At 33.0% G+C, this 21,979-nt stretch overlaps 1 protein-coding gene across 9 annotated transcripts in view; it reads right to left on the bottom strand.

Annotated features, from left to right (window-relative positions):
- LOC126858910 (CUGBP Elav-like family member 2) overlaps positions 1 to 21,979 on the bottom strand; it is a 507,709-nt gene that overhangs the window by 322,466 nt on the left and 163,264 nt on the right. For 3 of the 9 annotated variants that reach the window (XM_050609619.1, XM_050609621.1, XM_050609626.1), the window contains exon 1: positions 7,453 to 7,940. The exons of 5 other annotated variants lie outside the window; for them this stretch is intronic. The gene's annotated coding sequence lies outside the window, so the exon portion shown is untranslated. Of the gene's footprint in view, positions 1 to 7,452; positions 7,941 to 8,021; positions 8,039 to 21,979 lie in introns of those variants that run through there. One more of the 9 variants, XM_050609625.1, reaches the window with a different exon arrangement.

Here is a 21,979-nt window from a genome sequence, read left to right as displayed (position 1 = left end):
CAACGAACTAACAGCGTCGCATAGTAAAATTATTTGGCGCAATTCGCCGCGCACTCGCTGTACCGTGTAGACAGCTGTTCGTCCAATAAATGTGACATGCGCGAAACGATTACGGAAGCGACAAGTGATAACAGTGAATACACGTTACCGGGCGTTTACATAAAATTGCAAGCTGCGAATGACAATATGCGCCGATAAATAAAATTTTATGCAGAACGTCGCACATGTGTCGCCGGTGATAATGTACGAAGTTGCACGATTATAAGTATATATAGGGATACGAGAAGAAGCAGCGCGTATATGTTTTGCGAGGAATATATTATTGATATGATCCATCTGTTTAAAAGTACATGAAAAAATTATTTAGTTTTGCAATATAAAAGGATTTAATTATTTATTAAATAATGCGTGAATCATTTGCCGAATGATATGATGATGTTGTCTTCCTACTTTCGAATTTAACTTCCTAATTTCAATTTGCAGAAAATTCCGTGTCGATTTGATATACGGAACATTCGATCGGCGTCTGGTTCCGAAAGAACGTAATATGAAACGTTCTTTTTCCGACGAAAAGTAGAATGGGTTTTCAATTTTGCCACCGCTGCAAGCGGAGGTTTGTCCCGGTTGTAAATTAAAATCAAATGGAAACCAAATTACACGCCGCGACAAGAGACACGTAATTTATCGCGGAGAAAGATGCCACGTCGACGCAATGCATTGAAATGTTTACTAACGAAAGATCGTATTTCGTTACAATCAATTTATAAAAGCACAATGAAAATTGATAAAACTAGAATAATCACGAACAAGAATAGTTTCAAAAATAATTGCTATATCAAGCGTGACAATTTCTTAGCCACAGATTAAGAAAATTATATGAGCAATAGTATATTTTAATTATATTTACTTATATTTATTATTCTTACTTATATTTATCATTTTATAGGTGTTTTATTACAATAATTATTTCTTTACGTTTTAAATTTAATTGTGATTTTCTCCAAGAGTTAAAATGTCAGATGATACATAAACAATTTTCTAATTATCAGTTAAATAGTTTGACTACATTTACTTCATCTAATTTGGATGCGATATTATTATCAATTAACATTAATTAATATAATTACATATTCATGTAAACTCACTTATCTGTTTTAAATTGTGCAAAATTCTAAAAAAAAAAGTGCAAATACATTTTTTTCGAGAAACTTAGAATAAAAGCTCAAGTAAAAGAACAGATCACAGAATCTTATGCATTTTTAATTTCAGATATTATATTTGAACAATATTTAACATTCTCTCTCTTTCTCTCTCTCTCTCTCTCTATTCAAATATTCAAATATTTAGATATTAATATTTTAAAAAATCTCTCTGTAAAGATACATCGCAGAAAGAAGTTAGTGTCCAATCAAAATTGAGCAGATAAATTATATCACTTGTCGCAAGAAAAAGAACTGTTCGACGAATACTCCTGTTATATGCAGTAATCTGTATAATTTGCAAAAACAAATTAATGCTCAAGCAATGTTCGAAGCATCGATGACGCGATGCTTTTTCTCTTCCATACCACAAGCACGCGAAGTTGACAGATCGGACGGATCGCGAAAGGGATCTCGCAAACGCGGGCTTGTTAATTGTTGAGCATCTCGGCCACGTAGATGCGTGTACGATACGCGGGAGCACATCGCTTTATCCGCGCCCGAAGAGTACAAGCGCACGAGCGCATTACCGTGATTGCGACGGCAGGGAGAGACGCTAATTCACTAAATGCGTCGCTTCCACGCTCGCATGCCGCATCACCGATTTCGATGTACACCATTCAGGATAGTTTAGGATTATATACATTAACGCGGGAGACGCGGTCGCTCTTCTTGCAGCGCCGCTGGGTACGTCCAGTCGATTAATTATCCCGGGGAATCTCTTCCGTTTGCACGTCTAGTCACGTTCTTGTTATTCATATTTAGAGTGGCACGGTCGCGAATATTGTGATTGCATTTTGCTTTTGGTCTTTATATATAGAATAATTATAAGTTTCCTTCTAACTTTCGGATAAATAAATACAATAATAATAATTATATGTTGAAATAAGTAGTGATGATGATGAAATAATGATGCTGATAATTTTGAAGTATCTTATTTTATTTTCTATTTTCTTTTTCTCTTAAAAAATGTTTTGAAAAAAGAAAAGAATGTTAAAAATAAACAATAATTCTCAAATGTCCTATATACGTTATGATTACATAGCTTGTCGCAAGCAGCTTTGCATTAGTAAGAAGATTATTCATTTATCAAAGAACGAATTATAAATTATATTTTCAAGCAAGGCTAATACTTTCATTCGTGGAAGAAATTATTGGTCAAGCAATAATTCTCATTTCTATTCTATTTTTTTTTAATTGTATAAAAAATAGCCTATTATTTAAATTCATATTAATTGATATATGTATGTATACAATAAATATAAATATTTTTATATACAAATAAAAATTAAATCAATTAATAAAAAAAAATTTTAAAAAGATAAAATTAATTGCAATTTAGCTCTAAAAAATTAAATATTTGTAGTAATAATAAAATATTTTGAATGTTTTTATTTATAATAAAATACTCATATATACATATATGTATGTATGTATCACACACAATATGACTTTATGCGTAAATTCTTAGATTGCAAATATTAATATTAAAAAGACAATTTAAAAAATTCTATGCTCTTTAGCTATATTTTTTTAGTCTTTTAAATCTTTATGTAAATACAGAAAATAGATAATATGATAACTGTCAATAATCTTCGAATCTGCCGGTACGTATCAAAAGGAATGTGCGTAACCGAATTCAGACTAATGTTTATTCTTGTGTAACAGCGTAAACTTATGGTTATCGTTCAAACGATGTGCTAAATTTGTGGGAAAATTAAACAGCCTTGATCTCTGTATATATGATCGATCCTAACAAATCAAACACACGCAGTAACAGTAAACGTTACAATAAGGATAATTATTACTTTTTGCTTTATAAAAAAAATTTTCATATTGTAACATAATTTTTTTTTAAATATTAAAATTTTCTTTCAGTATTAAATTAATTATCATAAAATAATATTCGGCAAAAACTTTGCCTGTATGTAAAACATTAATTCAGTAATACATAGAGAAATGTCAGAGAGCTCATTTTTATATTAATTTTATATTTTTTTCAGAAAATTTTGTTCTGATTATAATAAAAATCTAATATAATATGTTACGCATAATATTTCTTTTATACCTCTTTTCATATTCTCCTATTGTGGAACAAACACCAAGTAATAAGATTAATATTTCAGATTTTATTTCTATCATTTGAAAAATTTATGTACCTATAATATTATAGAAATGTATTATAAAAGAAATAATATACAAACATAAAAAAGATAAGATTAATGTATATTGATAATTAATCATGTAAATAATTACACCGGATGTTAATGTGTGTGTGTGTGTGTATGCGTGCGTAAATATTTTTTGATAAATGAAAAACAGATACCGTTTCTAAATTTTTAAATAATGTATTTTTTGCATAAATTCTATAGATATACTTTGCGCAAATTAATTTATCAAGTATGAGCACACAATTTTTGCATTAATTTCCGTATATTTTATGCAAGAGCGATATTGCGCGAATTTTACACAATTCCGCAATGCTCTATTTTTAACGATGGGGTCACGATTGTGGACCTTTGCGCATCGATCGCGTAAACAGAGAGACGTGCATGGGTGCTTGTGAAAACTCGGCAAAAGGACAAAGTGACGGTGGAAGCGGATTGAAAAAATGTTTATCGCTCGACGAGTTCGATGAGCGTAATTAAACCGCTGTCAAAGACTGAAAACGAGGCGCGGGTAGCACGATGGCGCACTATAATGACGATGAGAGGCTATAAGTTAATCACCATTAACTCGAAACTCGATCCCACTATGCTACCTATGCTGCGAATTTCTGGTTAAAATGTGTCGCACGAATTACATATAATCAATTGCGATACAAAATTCGATAAATATCTATGATGAGCGACATGTATTAATGAATGTGAGGATTCTGCGAGAAATTTAAATTATTTTAATTGACTATTGTAGATTCTGTTTGTTTCATTATTTTCATGACTCTTTAAAACATTCCGATTCCAATTACACTTGTGTGTATGTTTGAAAATTGTTTTTATTAAATCTAGATGAATTGCTGATCAATGTTTCGAAGATACATATAATTTTTATTAAGCTCAAATCATTTCGCCTCAGGTTTATGTTAATTATAAAGATAAATTTAATTTCCAACTGTATGGCTAATAGAATAAAATGTGTCGCACGAATAAAATGCAATTAAAGCTGATATTTACAAAAAATATTTTTCAAAAAATCCTTTCATCTCAAGTAAAGATTTGATATATTATGTCTTATAAAAAGAGCAAAATTTGTAAGTTGTTATATATCTAGAGGATGTCATAAAGATCTTCTTCTCAGCATAATATACATACATACCAAATATATATATAATTTAATTAGACTAAAAATGTGCTATCTAAGAATGTGCGTATGAATGCACGTTCATCTGAAGATTTAAACGGAAATAGAAAAAGGAATAATACGTAATGTACAAGCGGTCAATTTAATCAGACCTGATTTACATACATCGAGACAATGTGTCAGAAAATAATTCGTCGTTCCGTTTCATTCAATTGCCGTTCAATTTTATAGACGAGCTACAAAAAATTTTACATTATAACATCAATTCCCACTTCCCAACATTATCTCGATTTATCGAAGAAAAGAGAGCGTAGAAAATTATGAAGAAAAATTAATTATTCTTCTAATTGTCGATCACGCGCGAATTAAGTTATCAAAAAACAATCGATCACTATAATTATCTGCAATTTTACTTTGCAAAACATATTGGTTAATACTAGCATGGCAAAAGTTATTATATATCGAGTTCGATACACGGATCGATTATTCTGATCATATAGCTTCAAAGCATATAGAAATATGGTAACATTTAGATTTAACGTTCCCTTTATTGCATAACTTAATTGCAAACGAGCAGGCATGCAGCACGATATTCGGCAGTCTAATTATTGGAAGATGGGCGATCCGCTAGTAAGGGAACTGGCAAAACGATCGTTTCTCAAAAGACGTTCCGCGATTGCGCCGCCATAACGAGGCGAGTTTCGCAGACGACGACGCTGCGTTTTCGTGCTCCGGCCCCTTTAATGGATATATGTATAACTGTGAAACCGCAAATGCTTCAATTATGAAACAATGAAATAGTTAGGGGCGCCTGAGTTCGCCACCCACTTTTCCCCTCCCTCCCTCCCCCTTCAACCCCGCGACTCCTACGATTGCGCCGTGTTGGTGCCAACTGACGCCAACTTCTCGCGCGCTAACTTGGTACCGTTGTTTCGTCGAGTTAACCAGCTAACTCTATAGTAATCCACTCTGCCGTTTTCCATCCTCTCTCCGCGCGCACCTTATTTACGCCACCCCTTTTCCATCGGCTTTTCCAATCTTCGATCGCGTCCGGATTTACCTCTGGCCACACATCCGCGGCCAAAAATGCGAATGCTAGTATTTTGCTTCAGCGCAATTTTTCTTGGAAAATGCGTAAGAGCAAGATAACGTCAAGATTCTTATAAAATATTTTCTTGTAAAATAAATAATGATGTATGATGAAGGTATGATCTTAATGTAAGTGCGATGCGAATATCGTGTACCGCGTGCTATTAAATTCTCTTAATAAAAAATTTTTCTTAATAAAATATAATTTGTAAGAGAGTACTCTCAAACTTTATTCCGATATATTTTAAACTTATTAAAACTTGTAAATGTCAAGAATCCTGGCAATTCAAATCAATAAAGTATGCTCTTTTCTATATGAAATATATCAAAATGTAAGAGAAATCGTAAGAGAACTCTCATATATTTATATTTGCTACTTAGTATTTAATTTCTTAACATACTTTGAAAACATTTGTGATATATAAGCATTAATTACAGAGCAAACTTTTGAAATATTGCAACATGCCGTTGAACTGTACCGGCAGCTGAAACATAATACCGGTCTAAAAAAGAATGTTTTGGATAATTTAACAGGCGCACGTTTCTAGAAAAGTAATATATTAACATCGGTTTTAATAAATAATATGTACGATTATTCGTTAATTTCTTTCTCGGATATTAAATAATATACATATATGTGTGTGTAAAACTCATCATTCAGTGCGCGCGTGAAAAATTAAAATGAATAATTAAAAATTTTAGTTTTTTACTTTCAATGTATATATATATATATATATATATATATATATATATATATATAATGTATTGTATATATAAATTACAATATTGTAATAATACGACAGTAAACATTATTATAATTCACAACAACATAAGAAACTTGAAAATTTCAGAGTTCTTTTCGATATAAAATAATTTCTGCATAGTTCTGTAATTATTTATTTATACATTTTATATAACAAATTCTGTATAGAGAAGAGAATAAGAAGAGTATTGATAAATTGTTTAATCATTTATATTACATTTAAAAGAAGTAGCTCGATGTATTAAGACACTCGATGTATTAATTTTTCAAGTTTTAATTAAAAAAGTACTTTAAATTGTTCAGAGAATCTATTGTAATTAAGATCGAATATTTCCGATCGCCCTATATACTTAATCGCAATATCCCCGATAATTAATCGTCCCTCTATTATGATTGCCATATTATAGGTATCATTAATCAGCCGCTGCATTCTTTATCGCGCCCATAATGCCTACGCAATCGCGATAAGTATTGAAGCTTCGATGTATATACAATATCACGCGCTTTTAAGCGCACAATCGTTTCAATATTTAAAAGTAATGTGAGAAAAGAAAAAAAGAAGAGGCGTCAGTAGTACCGTATGTACATCTACATAATAGTGTCGAGTGATATGGCTTTGGTGATAATCTACAGAGTCGCACAATCCGCCCATGTAGTCGCGATAAGGCACCCCCTATGTGGCAAGCTGCATGCCGCAAACGCCCCCTTTTAACGGTAAACACCCTTCGCACGTTGATAGTTTATGCTCGCACATTGCACGCCTTACGATCACAGCTCGGTTCATTTATCGCATGTTATTTATCAACGCAACGCCTCAAGTTTCTTCTCAAGTTCTAGCGCGATCTCGCAAAGTCAAAGTATAATTTACTTGCAGGAATAAAGATATCGGTCTTTTCTTATAATTTCATAATAATCCACATTTGCAACATATTAAACTTTAGCGACTTATTATTATTATAATTACTACATTATGAAGCCGTGCACAACCGTTGCGGCAATAAACGATTAATTGCGCACAAATAATAAATAATAAAGTATAATAAATAATGAATGAATAATGAAAAATAATGAAAAATGAGATATAATAAAAAAATGAATTACTCATTTTATGGTTGTTCCGCCATAGCTTTCTAGGCTTCTTTCTTCTCTCTTTAGTAGTCCTTCGCTGTTCTTTCGTAGCACTCAATCGCGGAAGCACGGATAATTACGATATTACGCGCAATAATCAATAGAATTTACCGCATAGCATTTTTTACACGCCAATCCCAATGTTATTACTTGCGACTTTATCTCATTACGATCAGATCACAATGCGGAACTTATACTACGATTCGCTTATACTACGATTAATATTTTAAAATGTGCGATTAAATTTACACGCCACTAACTAATGTTATCCCGTTATTGTCAATAAATTATATATGCTTGTACTTTATAACAATTTTGCCATTTCGCATTTTAATATAAGCGAATAAATGTACAAGATAAATTAGAGTTAGATATCCGCGATATCTAATAAAATACAGTTGGTTAGAATTGCTGACTAGTATTATTTCGATCGAATAATTGTCATCTTTGTATTTATATCTACTATTTATTGTATTGCCCGTTATAAATATCATATAATGAATAACAATCGCCACAAATTATTAATCAGAAGAATTACTAACCGTAATCGAGTTATCACATTAATAATAATTGCTGATTGTAATAATTGTAATCAACGTCCCGCCGGCGCCGACCGTATTTCGAGAGACACTACGACACACTATCCGTCTTACGACTCGTAACCAGCGTTATAAACGAATGTCGAATTTATGAGAGTGTGATGTTGTTACGCGCTGTTATTTACACGCCGGTCACCTTGTTGTCATTCGTGCGGCGAGACTCGAGCGAAGTAGGCAGAGACGCGAGACGCTCTGTGTGATATCGTAGTATTTTTCAAAGTACGATCGTTATAAAATTGCTACAATTATTATAGTGACTATTGATCCATGTAATGAACTAATTACCGTGATTCTATATATATATTCTATATATACAGTTCATAGACTCGTGACAAAGCGATCATTATGTGTCAAAAAGATATTTTACGTTATGTGATATATTCAAAAGACGCGCGATAGATGATACAATCATAGATTCGGTATAATATTTTACGAGCGATGATCAAAGTCTGCCATGCGAATGCGTGTGCGAATCTATCGTACTAGCGTATTATATGAAAAGTTCGCGAAAATTAATTTTTTATTTTAACAGCACAGTTTTCACGTTGTTTTTGTCGCGATATGATAAAGTCGCACATGATTAATCTGGAGAGCGCCGTCATATTCTGCTGTCATATCTTAATTAGTGTGTGTGTATCGGCTATCGTAATTTTTCGTGTTTCCGAAAGTGAGTGAAAAAGCAGGAAAGAATAAGAGAGAAAAAAAGAAGAGATCTAAACAAACGTCGGACAATGGCCGAACACAACTGTGAAATAATTTACTCTTCATTTATTATTTATTAATTGTTTCGCCGCAACATTTGCATGCTATTTCCATTATGCATATCATTATACATATAATGTGATGTATAAAAAAGTATTCAATTTTACATTTTAAGATACATGTATCAAGCAAAGTAGATTGTTAACTTGCATTTATATATATATATATATATATATATATATATATATACATTAAAAAAAATTACTAATTTGATTACATACATTTAGTTTGATTATTATTTCTTTAATTGAAATATTTAAGTATTTAAGTTAAATATGGCGTATATATAATACATGTATATGGTATCAATATTTAATATATGTATATATATATATATATATATATATATATATATATATATACATACATATGCATAACATATACATATGCATAAAATCTCAATTATTTCAAAATCTGTAATTATAATATAAAAAAATCAAATTTTCTCAAATAAGAGTTATTAAATTATATAAAAATTTACATAAAAAAAAGTTTTTTTAATATATAAATTAATAATAAATTAATGTTATGTAAATTTTTATTAAATATATTTATTTAAAAAAAGTGAAAATATTTTTATCGCGCGCATCAATTATTTCTTAAAATATTAACATATTTCTTAATATATTCTTTTAATTATTCTCTAAATATTAATTATTTTATATGCAAGATTGGTCATCTATTTTTTAAAAATTATTTTGTAAAAAATGATTATAATATTTAATATTTAAAGACTTTAAACTCTAACAAAAATATTATTATCGTATCGAATCGATTGCGTTATCCCTTTCAATATAACAGACGGAATATAAACGGTTTATAGATAAAAAAGTGGCAAGTATAGAAACACAGTGCAGACATATGCGTACACGTTAATCTACCGAGAGTAGTGTAAATATAGCTATCGGGAAAAATAAGCGGGCATCATCCTCACGTGTGACAGATTGCATGCGATACGTTTTCACGTGGATACGAAGAGACATAATCCTTACGCTCGAGTGCAAACTGATCATTTATTTCTATGATCATAAAGTCGTCGTATGATACATAATTTGTTCTAACCTCAGGCTAAGGCACGATATAATCTCAACGAAGAGCCCGTTAACGAACACCGTAGATTTGTCTCTCTCGTGATATCCGATTTTACAGCTGATCTAAGCGTCGTAAGATTTCCGTTTTACCTCGCTTCGTATTTCGGTTTACACTTACCTCGGACTATATACGATTATACTCTTTTAACTCCTAAAAGCTCAAGAAAGCAAAAATAATTCATCATGAATAACAGATTATACTGTGCATTTTTTAACAGCTGTTAAAGCGAAATATATATAAATATATAAATAAATAACGAATAGTTACATTAATCATATATATAAATTCACATGTATGTATATATATATATATATATATATATATATATATATATATATATATACACGCATACATATTTCTATATCAAATAAATTACAATTATTGATTCAGATATTATATTTATACTTGTTGATCTTATTTGTTGATCCAAATAATCCAGATAATAAAAATCATTTACGTATACATTTATTTTTTTTTTTTGTGATGCTGATGCACAAATAATGCTAACTCTAGTTTATGATCATCTTTTGCCTATTTTGTTTGTATTAAGTACATTTTAATAAAAGAAAAATTTTTAAGTTGATAAACTCCTCTCTCGTTAAACCTTCAAATCTCTATATATATATATATATATATATATATATATATATATATATATATATGTACAACGGTTTTTGTCCAAATATTTATCGCTAAAATACATTTAACAAATAGAGCCGTAGGGTCTCCCGTGAGTAAGATGCAAACGAGCAATTCCGAAGCGGATTGCACGGGTCACGCTGAATCGAATTATAAACGTCACGACCTAATTACGCCTTTCGTGCCGTCATGCATATGTAGTAAATGTGACGCGACAAAAACGAAAACACTACATACGAGAATACATCTCTACGTTGAAATTACATTTCTCGCAACATCGTCGACAAAACGTTACATAAATATGCTTCACGTAATCTAACTCGTGGCGAATAGACCAACATGGGTCAGTTTTCGCATCAAGTGTAGTTTCTTGATTCTTCGAGTTATGACGCTGTCAAGTCATTTGTTTTATATTATTACTGTCATCATCATCATCATCATATTATTATTATTATTATTATTATTATTATTATTATTATTATTATTATTATTATTGCCGTGCATATATCGTTATGTTTATTATTACGATATAACAAAGAAAAAAAGAGAGTAAAAATTTGTCTCTCGAGAATTAACTTTTATATATTTAATATTTTTTACAATAAAATGTAGAGCGTATCAAAACAAAAAATACGTTACTTTTAAATAATTGTTAAAATTAAATAAATTTTTCAGTTTTTTAGGTTTTAGTTTCAATTTTGATTGACAAAATACATTTACGTTTTGGTTGAAAGCAAAATAATTTTAAATCAAATATTATGATCTGTTGAATATCATAGTATCTAATATTGATTTAAAATTATTTTGCTTTCCACCAAAACGTAAACACATTTTGTCAATCAAAATTAAAACCAACACTATTTAAAAAAATTAAAAATTAATTTTTTTTCTCAAACAAAATATAGTAACAAATTATAATAACATTATTAATTAATTATTTTTATGCAATTATAAATCTCTCAATATTTCTTATATTGCATTTGACAATTGATTGAATCAAATATTAGTAATATAAATATTTCTGCATTTATAATGTATATTTTTTACGGACAAAAACGGAATCGCATCGAAAATAAATATTATATTTTTCAAAAATGTTGTGATGATATTCTTTTAGCGTCGATTTTTTTTTGCTCTATTGATTAACATAAACATAAGTAACTTTTATGCCTTTCTAGTTTCTCTCGATTAAATCATATATTAGCATTTTTGCATTTATAATGCACATTTTTTATTTTTACTAAAACGGCATCGCATTGAAAGTATATATCGTGTTTTTCAAAAATGTTGCCATGACAATCTTTCAATCGAGTATCGCTTTATTGATTAACATAAACATAAGTAATTTTTTTGTCTTTCTGGTGTCTCTCGAATTGAGCGACCAATGAGTGCCGTCGCATTAACGATCCCGAATCTTAAACGGAAGCTGAAAGATATACGAACCTGTAACCGGCGAGCGCGGTATCGTGAAAATGTAAATTGAAACGACGAACTGCGTGCCGACAGCCCCTGGTCATAATTCTCTTTGGACATCTTCATCCGCGCACCGGGTGTATTCACAACGGTAATTATGTCAGTTGGCTGCGTTAGCTCTAGTAGACTCACGATCGATACTCCACCGGCTATGATTTACCGCTTTAAAGGTGTATCGGTGACTCGTAACTGCGGATTACATAAGCCGCGGGCTAATATCGGTCTGATTAACACCATCATTCGCGCTTACTTTCCTGCATCTCGTTACGAAACGTAGTGTAGTTGAATACTATTTCCAGAACTCCCGACAGTAAATAGTTTTAGCACGTAAAGGTATAAGGGTAAATGCCAGAGAAATATACAGATTTCCAATTGTCACTTTACATAAATTCCACGAGAGATGTTGCCAATAAATATGTCAAAATGTCTAAAAACATAACGTAGAATCAAACGTACTGTAAAGTTACATTTGCAATAAACTCGTAACTTTTGCGAAGTTATTTAACATGTATTCCTACTTAAATTGGTAAGATAAATTCGAAATTAATTTGACAGGACTTAAACTGACAGGAAAACTTATCCAAATCATAATCATAAATTTGAGATAAACATAATTTAACATAATTTTATAGGAATCCAGCCAGACACTTTATTATGCTATATATTAGAAATAATAACACTATAAAACACAATAGTAATAATTTTTTTATATAAGGGATCTTTTTCAAGATTGTATAATGTTTAAATTTAAAAAATATCAAAATGCAATTCTGCGAAATATTTTTGAATAATAAAATACATTTCGAAAAACCAAAAAATAATATTTTGGAAGCGTAAACTACAGTCGCACACATTTTAGACCCTTATTTTATCATGTATAATGATTACACACAGGGCGCGGTGAGTTTCGCTATACAAATTCCCGTCGCGAGAATATTCCTTCCGTTCGGTTATTATTTTAACACGAACTGAACGCGAACGCGCGCGAGAGAATTCTCACGTTTCTTCCTCTCGAGCTTACCGTTAAACAGAGCGGAGGCGCGTTGGGGATCCTTTGTCACCGGCGAAGAAAAGACGCGAGTGCTTTCCGGTTTTATCGGCGACCTTTTGAGCCACCGTGTGTACCTACCTACCTACCTATCTACGTTTTTCGTGACGCGCAAACCCCTTCACGGACTTATTGTCGGCGAAACGGCGTCCCGGGTCGAAAAACAAGCAAGTTCAATGGTGGCAGTGACGGCGGCGGCGACTGGCTGTGTGCACAAATAAACTCTCGACTCGATATTTACACATGACAGTGTTGCGTAATATAATATGAAGTCGGACTCTCTTACCGGATTTATTGCCTCTAGCGCAACTCCCTATCAGCTTCCTCCCGAAGCATGAGAAAACAATCAACCAGATGTTGATCCGCGCACGACCTACTTCTGCTTCTTATAAGACAAAGGGCTTTTTATTCTCGCGTATTATGAATACCGGATATTGGATCGTCAGATCGAGATGTACAAGCTGCATTCTTAAAAGCATCGCGTTTGATATAGATCGAATTTATCTCATCGAAACACAGTTATGGGCAAAATTAATTAAATTTACATATTTTTTCATATATTTAAATCTGACAATTTACAGAATTGAAATCTTAGAAATGCGTACAATTAATATGTGTGGAGCTTTTTTATACAATTTTTATTAATATCACGATAAAATTTTATTTCTAATTTTCTTTTAAAATGATCATTAGGTGAAAAACGTGAAACTATCTTCGAAAATGATTTTCTCTTTTGGCCACAATCTTTTTTCTCAATATCAATAGACGTTGAATTTTAATCAAAGTGAAAATAATGAATAACCAACATCAACCGTTCTCACGTACTTTTGCAACGACAGCTTGGCGTATTTATGGCTTGCAGGCATTGGAGAGAACTCGGCGCGCGTAATATTCAAAACTCCCTCTGCAATGTCGCCGCGCTGGGAAATGTTTTCCATTTCGGACGCGACGTAATGACGACACACTTGATACACTGTCGCGAGGAAACGGGAAATCGTACTGTCGCGCGAACAATGGCAGCGTAATTCTACGCGTGTCAGTGGAGATTCACGCGGCCGCGCGCGATCCCGCCGAGGGAGAGTAAGGGCCGTATAAAAATTTCGCGCCCACATCGTGAAAGAATCGCAGCCACGAATACGCAGTCGACGTGATATACACGTCCAAGTGAGTTCCTTCTCGGCCGGACATTTAGGTGACTGTCATAAATTCTGGGTTTTGACATTCTCGCGGAAAGAGCCCGGTAACAGACCCGGGCTCTCACGGCGGAACTCGCAGTTGGCCGAAGTTTTTCAAGCCGCGGCTAGTAAAGCTCCACAGGAATGTGGATCCCGAAATGGGCAAGGGGAATAAAACCAGGAGATACAGGAAGGAAACGAAACGGGCCACCGAAACATCGCGGCAGCTCCGACTTAGTTTCTTCTCGCAACCACTGAAAGAGGTTGGTAAAACGGGACAACATTACACGTTGTTAATACTTTAATACCAAGATTAAAAGAATTTATTTAAAAAAAAGTAAGAGATTCCAAATGATGAAATTTTGCAATATATTATTGTGATATTTTTATATTAATATGAAAGTGTGAGAAATAATACATACGAATATAATGCTTTATATCTTTTTTCTTTAATAAATTCATCTACCTTCTATTATTAGAATTTTTTAATTTGTCATGTGTACTTGAAGAATATTTATAAAAAATTTTACCAGCGTTTATTTCCTCAAGCATGTATTTGTAATAGTACTTGCCGAAAGAACGTTCTTGCAGAAATGGGGCGCATAAAAACATCGTGCTGAAATCTCGCTGGAAAATTCGGACTTCATTGTGGCTCCGAGGACAACGAGCGAGAGAGTCGATTTCGACATGCTCGAATAAATTGCACGGGAAATTCGTTCCTCGCGGAGCAGTAGTTTACCGAGCAAGCGGGCTTAATTTCTCGTCGATCTGCGACATTTCTCGCGCGAATTGCTCGGATTATAAATCTTCTGCACGATCTACGACGTATCTTTAGTCGTGTTGCAGACATACTTGCTTATAAGATATTTCTCGATGATGGAAATGATCGCTTTGAGAATCGTATCGACGTGCGTGTCGATATCATAAGGATAAAAAAATAATATAATCCTCTGTAAATATCGAGCCTTATTATAACTTAAAACAAACAAATGGTATGAAATTCTTTAATAATGCTACATTAACCCAAGAATAATTTGAATGCGGTTTAAGTCGCTTGACCTAAATTTTTCGAGTGCGTCCAGAGCTCTTTGAGCGGATCAAACAGTCAGAAACCACAAGTCGACAAACTGTAAGCGGAAGAGACTTGTCAGCTTAGTTTGCTCATCCACAGTCAGAGTAACCGTATGCGGACTATCTTCCGCAAAATGTCTAATACAGTCGACGTAAATTGAGCCAGAAACGGTAAAATGGAAACTTCCATAAGTCATCTTGCACAGCGTTAGTTCTAAAGTAATTTTCTCTAACTTAAATCATAAACTGTTAATTAAATTTATTTGTGAAAAATGCAGTATCTTTGCAAATATGTCCACACATTATTATAAAAAGTCAAAAATATATAGCATGCAGTCATAATATGTACAGTCCACATTAATCGCATATGATACTAAAGTTCTGTAAAAAAAAAAAAAATTTAATCATAAATAACAATTATAAAAAATTTTAATCATAAAATTAATCATAAAAAATTACTTTCCTATATTTTATATAAATCGTGCGAGAGTTAATATTGACAACGGAAATAACGTGCACGACGACGAGCTATAGAATTTTAAAGAAATAAGGCAATCTTTGCGGCTGATCCAACAAGTTACTTGGCGGGAGAGACCACACCGATATTATATATAAACCCTACCAACGGCATTTAAACATTTGCAATTCATATCGCGTCTCATGCATGCGCGATGGAGTGACTGCTGCGACCGCTCTATGTCATCGGTCGAGTCCCACGTAACCGGTCATGGTATGTACATGTAAAGCGCGACCATCCCCTGAAGAAATGTACCGATACACCAAACCCTCCGGACAGTTTCATACAAGTGCATTCATTGCTTCCGAAACACCGAATCCGACTTACTACAATCGAGAGAAGTGGGACTGTACATTCTTTACAGTTTTTTGAATGATACTGCAATTTTTTCATTTTTCATGTTTATTTAATATTTCAATATATGATTTCGAAATATATCCAAACAAAAGATGCAAATGAGACTTGCAAGATTAGACAGTGTAATTTTAAAAATCGAAAAATATTAAGAATTCGTTAATCTATAAATTCACAGATTGATAGAAAATCCAAGAAAAAAAAATTACAATTTTTAATTAAATTAAAACAATTTTTAACAAAAACGGAGAGAAGCGATTGTGCGATATCTTGCAAAATACATGCCATTGGTTGAAAATCGAAAATCTGTCGCATCTTAGTATCGATAACATCGAGTAGCTCCGTGAATTTCAATGCAGCCGATATTACCAGAGCGCGATTGTGTGTCTGGAACCACGGTGTTTCAATTCAGTGCTATGTAACCAGCAAAAATCAATGCACCGTTGCATTGAAAAGTCACGCCTATCGATGGGTCGTCACAAAGCACGCTACTGGCGGCCGATATTCCATAAAAGCCTGATCATCCGCTTACGGATCGTACCAGCGTGAAAAACCATGCGTCAAAAATATATTTTCGCGGAAGCGACACGACAGTAATGCCCGCGACAGAAAATTGAGTGAAGCAGCACTTCAGTAAATAAATTGATATCATATTTGCATTGTCTATAAAGAGCACCATCGACACAAAATCATTTTTAATTGATTTACTAGCTGGACTCGAGTGGAGATTAATCTTGTAATACATATACGACTACTCATTTAAGCTTCGAAAAATTGATAATGCCTCTTTATCGGCTATGTATTTTATAAATTACGAAGGTAAAATATAATAAATTACATGGAAATAAAAATTATGCTATTTATAAATATCATAAAACGATCAATTTAAGTATTATTATTGAAAATTATATAGAGAAAGTATTTTATCTAATTCTAAATATATGCACTTTTAATAAAATATAATTATAATGTTTCTATACATTTTGGAGTTAAATTTAAAATATTTATCGATTTTGTTAACACTCGGAAGGCAGGAAGAGAGTTATAAGATAAGGCCACTTGTTTGACAGCAGAATCACGAAGCACAAACAATTTCGTTAACAAGTTCCAGCTATTAGACTCTATCCGAACTCTATTCTTGGGGCGGATGTTTCCACGTGCGCGAAACTGGCTGGTGTGTTGGCGCATAACTGACATTGGCCTGCGTGTCACGTGCGATCACCTCCATCCGTGCGTGTGCACTTTCCATTCCCACATGCACGAATGGAAATGCGCTTCTCTTCTTCGAATCGCGTAACATCTTTCACAGCATGCCGCGATAATAACGTTGTATTCGTGGCACGCGGAATGTTTCATCATTCTGTGTAACTTTAGTTTCATTATATTTAAGAAAAACTCAATGAAAATGAGATTCATCTCTACGCAAAAGCCTGTTCTTCCGTCACAATAATACAGATCAAGAAATAACCGTTCCTCGCAAAATTTTTTTTCAATGAAAACTTATTAAAATCATAGAGATTCATGCGTAAATATAAAGAGAACGAATACATATACCAAGATCACAACGATTTTTTAAATTTTCAAACTCTATGTGACTTATTCAACGGATATGTTCCAACAATTTTGAATCATATCTGTCAAATTATTATCGTTTATTTTATCTTGATATAAGCATTTAAAATATATATGACTTTTCACATATTTAACAATTTTCGAAGTATTAAACGAGCAAAGAAAATTGGACAAGTGACACATCTCTTAAAAACGATATATATTACTTAAAAATAAAATCAAATTAAAAATATTGAAGTCGCGTTAATCATTTAACAAATGCAAAGGCAAATGATTAGATAAGCGGGGTAAGCGGGGCTAAAATTATGGATGAACCAGTTTCGTGTTCGATCGAACAGGAAGGACGCAACGTGGAAATGAGAGAGGGGCGCGGGCATAACGATTCCCCTTCCGCGCGCGACCCTTATGCGCGGCCGCATGCATCCCCCACACAGTTAGTGCGCGCGCTTCTACAGCTTGTTGCGGATTATGTAGACTCTCGTTGCAACATGTGTTCGTTATATCGCTCCGACGGAGTTACCAACTCTTGACTAAGGCTTCCCTCGTCTCGATGCGTCGTCTGGCGCGCGCGAGACGGCACCACGCGACGTGTTTACGTACACGCGTAACAGCCCCGCGGCCGTGTGCGTACAGTGTAAATATTTTATGTAGCTGCACCGTGAATTAAGCGGTTTAAGTAGATTAAGACCGGATGAGGAGAGGAATATCCGTCAGTGCGCGGTTGCAATTTTAACTCTCGGGCTGCTCGAATATGACATTAGTGGCACTCAATCAAAAGATTATCGAAATGTTTCTCGACGCTGTATCTCGCTTTTCTTTTTTCTTATTTTTCACATAACTCAGATCCGTAAAATGGTGCACAGGCAAATCTAGTTTTCTTCTCGTCGACCACCATGTTTAAAATTATAAAGCAACTTAATATTTTTTTATCTTCTATTCACTCTATGAGAATAGTGATTTGATAGAATCATTTCATATGTATATTTTATATGAATTAGATTTCTCTTTATTTCCCATTATATCGCTTAAGAGTTGTAAACTCAAAGAAATTAAAGAAAGTATAACTTTAGTGCCTATTTTACTCTACGTCGTAAGCTGGCATCTCTTCAACTTTTATGGTGCAAGTAGCAAAGTTAAATTTTCTTCTCACGAGTCTAATGCTAACTGAAAACTTAATTTCCACAATTTGTTTTCTTTTGCTACTACGGTTATGTTATAAATCCAGTCCGTGAATCGTTAAACGCATCGTAATCAGAGTTCGAAATGATCGAATTGCGGATAATTTGAGTTCGTTTGAAAATTCAGCGATGTACAAGCGTATCTTCAACGTCGTGTGTCGCAAAACTACATTTTTCGCCGATAAAATTTTGAAGAGAGAAGCGACTCTCATGTGCACACGATCGATCGATATCTCGTCCGTTTAATCTCGCAGAACGTCGCTTTCGTCGAACCGTCGACATCGTCGAATGGATGAGACACGATATCTCGTAACGAACCGAGCGGCTTTCCGTTTGTTTGCCCTGAAAACGGTAATGGGGAGATCTGCTTCTCCGTGTCCCAGAAACTGAGAGCCTGAAGAATTGACGGTCGCCAAAGTAAACTCGATGCCCGCGAGTTTATCCCGTACCGTGGTAGCGTATCCCGAAGGACACGGCGGCGATGGAAAGGTGCGAGTTTCCGGAGCACGTCGTTGCGCCCAAAAAGTTTCCGTTCTTATCGTTGAGAATTCCCTTTTCTCCTTTAACCGTGCATCCGCCTGACTGCAATAGTAAATACTTTGCGCAAATGTCTTCCTATATACGAGAAATAAAGCTACGTTCTAAGAATAAATTTCTTAATCTTTTAATAGTCCTCATTGTTCCGACTCTCTTTGTAGATTTCTAGATACATTTGCTCACAAATATTAGAATAGCTTTTTTCTTAATATCTGAGCAGTATATGTATCGTTTAAAGGAGAAACAAAAACTTTTGTAATATTTTAATTAATATTTTTTATTTTATATATTTATTTTATTTTATAATATTTTAATTAATATTTAATTAATACCGTTTTTATTTTCTACAGATTTATTAAACCTCATAAGTTGCAAATTCCATTTGTTTTTATGATATTACATGATTATTGCAAAAAATACAAGCTAAAAGTTTTTATAATTGTTACTTTTTTTTCTCTGACTCATGTGCCAACTTATGAGTATGAAATTCATTCGCGTAATAAATCTTTTGCGAATCTAAAGGCGAATATAATACGCAAAGAATTTTTAAACCTTGTAATATATATATATATATATATATATATATATATATATATATATATTTAACATTCTTCCTTATTTATTTCAAATTCCATCTGTTCGCAATGCATGAATTTAAGGGATCGTGCGAGAGAGATTTGGGTGTAGTTATTATAAAATATGTATCTGACGGTAAGCTGCCTGCCGAGGAAAGTATTAAATGCCTCTTCGAACGAGAATCAATCTTGAGGGTGTGCGATAGATAAGCGAGTCAAATATTCTCGCAAAAGTTTTTGGCCCACGGTTTCGGTTTTCCCATTTTCATCTCGGTCATAACTCCCTAGAGCGCGTCGGTCCGCGAACGAGATAATACCCGTGCATGGATGTGCTCTCGTTAATAGAAATAATACCGCGTGTTGAAAGTAAACAGGTGTACGGTAGCGCTCGGTTAATACGCCCAGTAGACATAATATATGACAGAAGTACGTGGGATAAACGACGACGACCAACAGGGCGAAGAGAGGTCGGGCGTTTGCCGCCGAGCGTGTATAATTTAATGTTCAGAGACCGCCACGACTGTACGGGGCGTTCCAATTTACCTTCCCTCAATAAAGATTTCGTGGCATTTATGGCTTTTGAATAATTCAAAATGTAGGTGTTTCTAGAAATTAAAATTTAGACGAAGAGAAAACGAAAGAGGAGTTCAATTTCGATCGCGAAACAAAATCACGATTACGGAAATATTCAAAAAATAAGAAATGTTGAATAAAAAAACCGTAGTAGTCACATTGTAGTCGCAACTGTCAAAAATATTGACTTCGATTTTATTGAAGCGTCCGTCGAGAGCGGATGTTAAAAGAAAGTTCGACGACATTGCAATCTATACACGCCACAACTTTTCAAGCTGAAGCTGATAAAACGTGCGCGTCAAGCCGCGAAGTCGTTCGCGCAGTGACTTATTTTTTACGCTAACCGCATCGTTAAACATTCTCGACGGGCGCCTCACCATCGTTCGCAGGTTTTATAGAGAATTTTACGATCTCTCTCTTTTTCGTTGCAATGCTCGATTTTAACGTCGTGCATGGATAAAAAAAAAATGTCTAAAAATACACTCCGTGACTAGAATACTTGTGTGACAAATAATCATTAATTGCTTTTACCGATCTTTTCACAGAGTCCTCAGATATCGAGAATTGAAAAACAGCAATCGGAATGTTTTAAGTACAATATTTGTTCTCATGGTCTGTTAGCAATCTTTAAATACTGAGACTTTCACATCCATTTGAGATCAAAGGGACTATCTGAGAGTTATATCAATAAATTGGAAATAAAATAACTAATATTTCATGGAAGTAAGACAAATTACGCGTATATATGAAAATATATAGAATGTTTATCTTTCTATTTAAATTACATAATGTTATGACTCGTTTTAAAAGGTTCTCTCAATTTTGAAATATTCAAGAAAATTTAATAAACAAAAAAAAAATTAAACATTGAGAATTTTACTTATAATTTTAAAAGTTAATAAAACATATTATTAATACTACTTTACATTATTATTTACTATTAATGATTAAAGAATACATTATATATAGAGAGAAAGTTATATTATTTAAATATATAATAAATGTATTATTTAAATGTATTAATTAAATTGTTTTTTATGATAAAACTAAAAATATATTTTTTTCGTTGCAGTAAAAGGATGAAAATTAAAATAACCACTCAAATTTTTCTTTCTGTTTGTGTTACAATTTGTGTTACTACTACATAAAAAGAAAATCAATGTAAATTCAAAGACTATTTCACAATAATATCATATGCGTATCAAAATAATTCGAAAATATTTAATTAAAATATTGACCTTGTCTTTCTATCGTCGACTTGCACCGCTCAATAGCTTAAATACAATTAATCTTATCGTATAATCAACCCTTAAAAAAATTCAAACCATGAAATTT

This window comes from Cataglyphis hispanica, chromosome 2 (assembly GCF_021464435.1).
Source record: "Cataglyphis hispanica isolate Lineage 1 chromosome 2, ULB_Chis1_1.0, whole genome shotgun sequence".
NCBI classification, from domain to species: domain Eukaryota; kingdom Metazoa; phylum Arthropoda; class Insecta; order Hymenoptera; family Formicidae; genus Cataglyphis; species Cataglyphis hispanica.
Note: the sequence above shows the minus strand (reverse complement) of the source record. Positions and strands in the feature narration are given on the sequence as shown.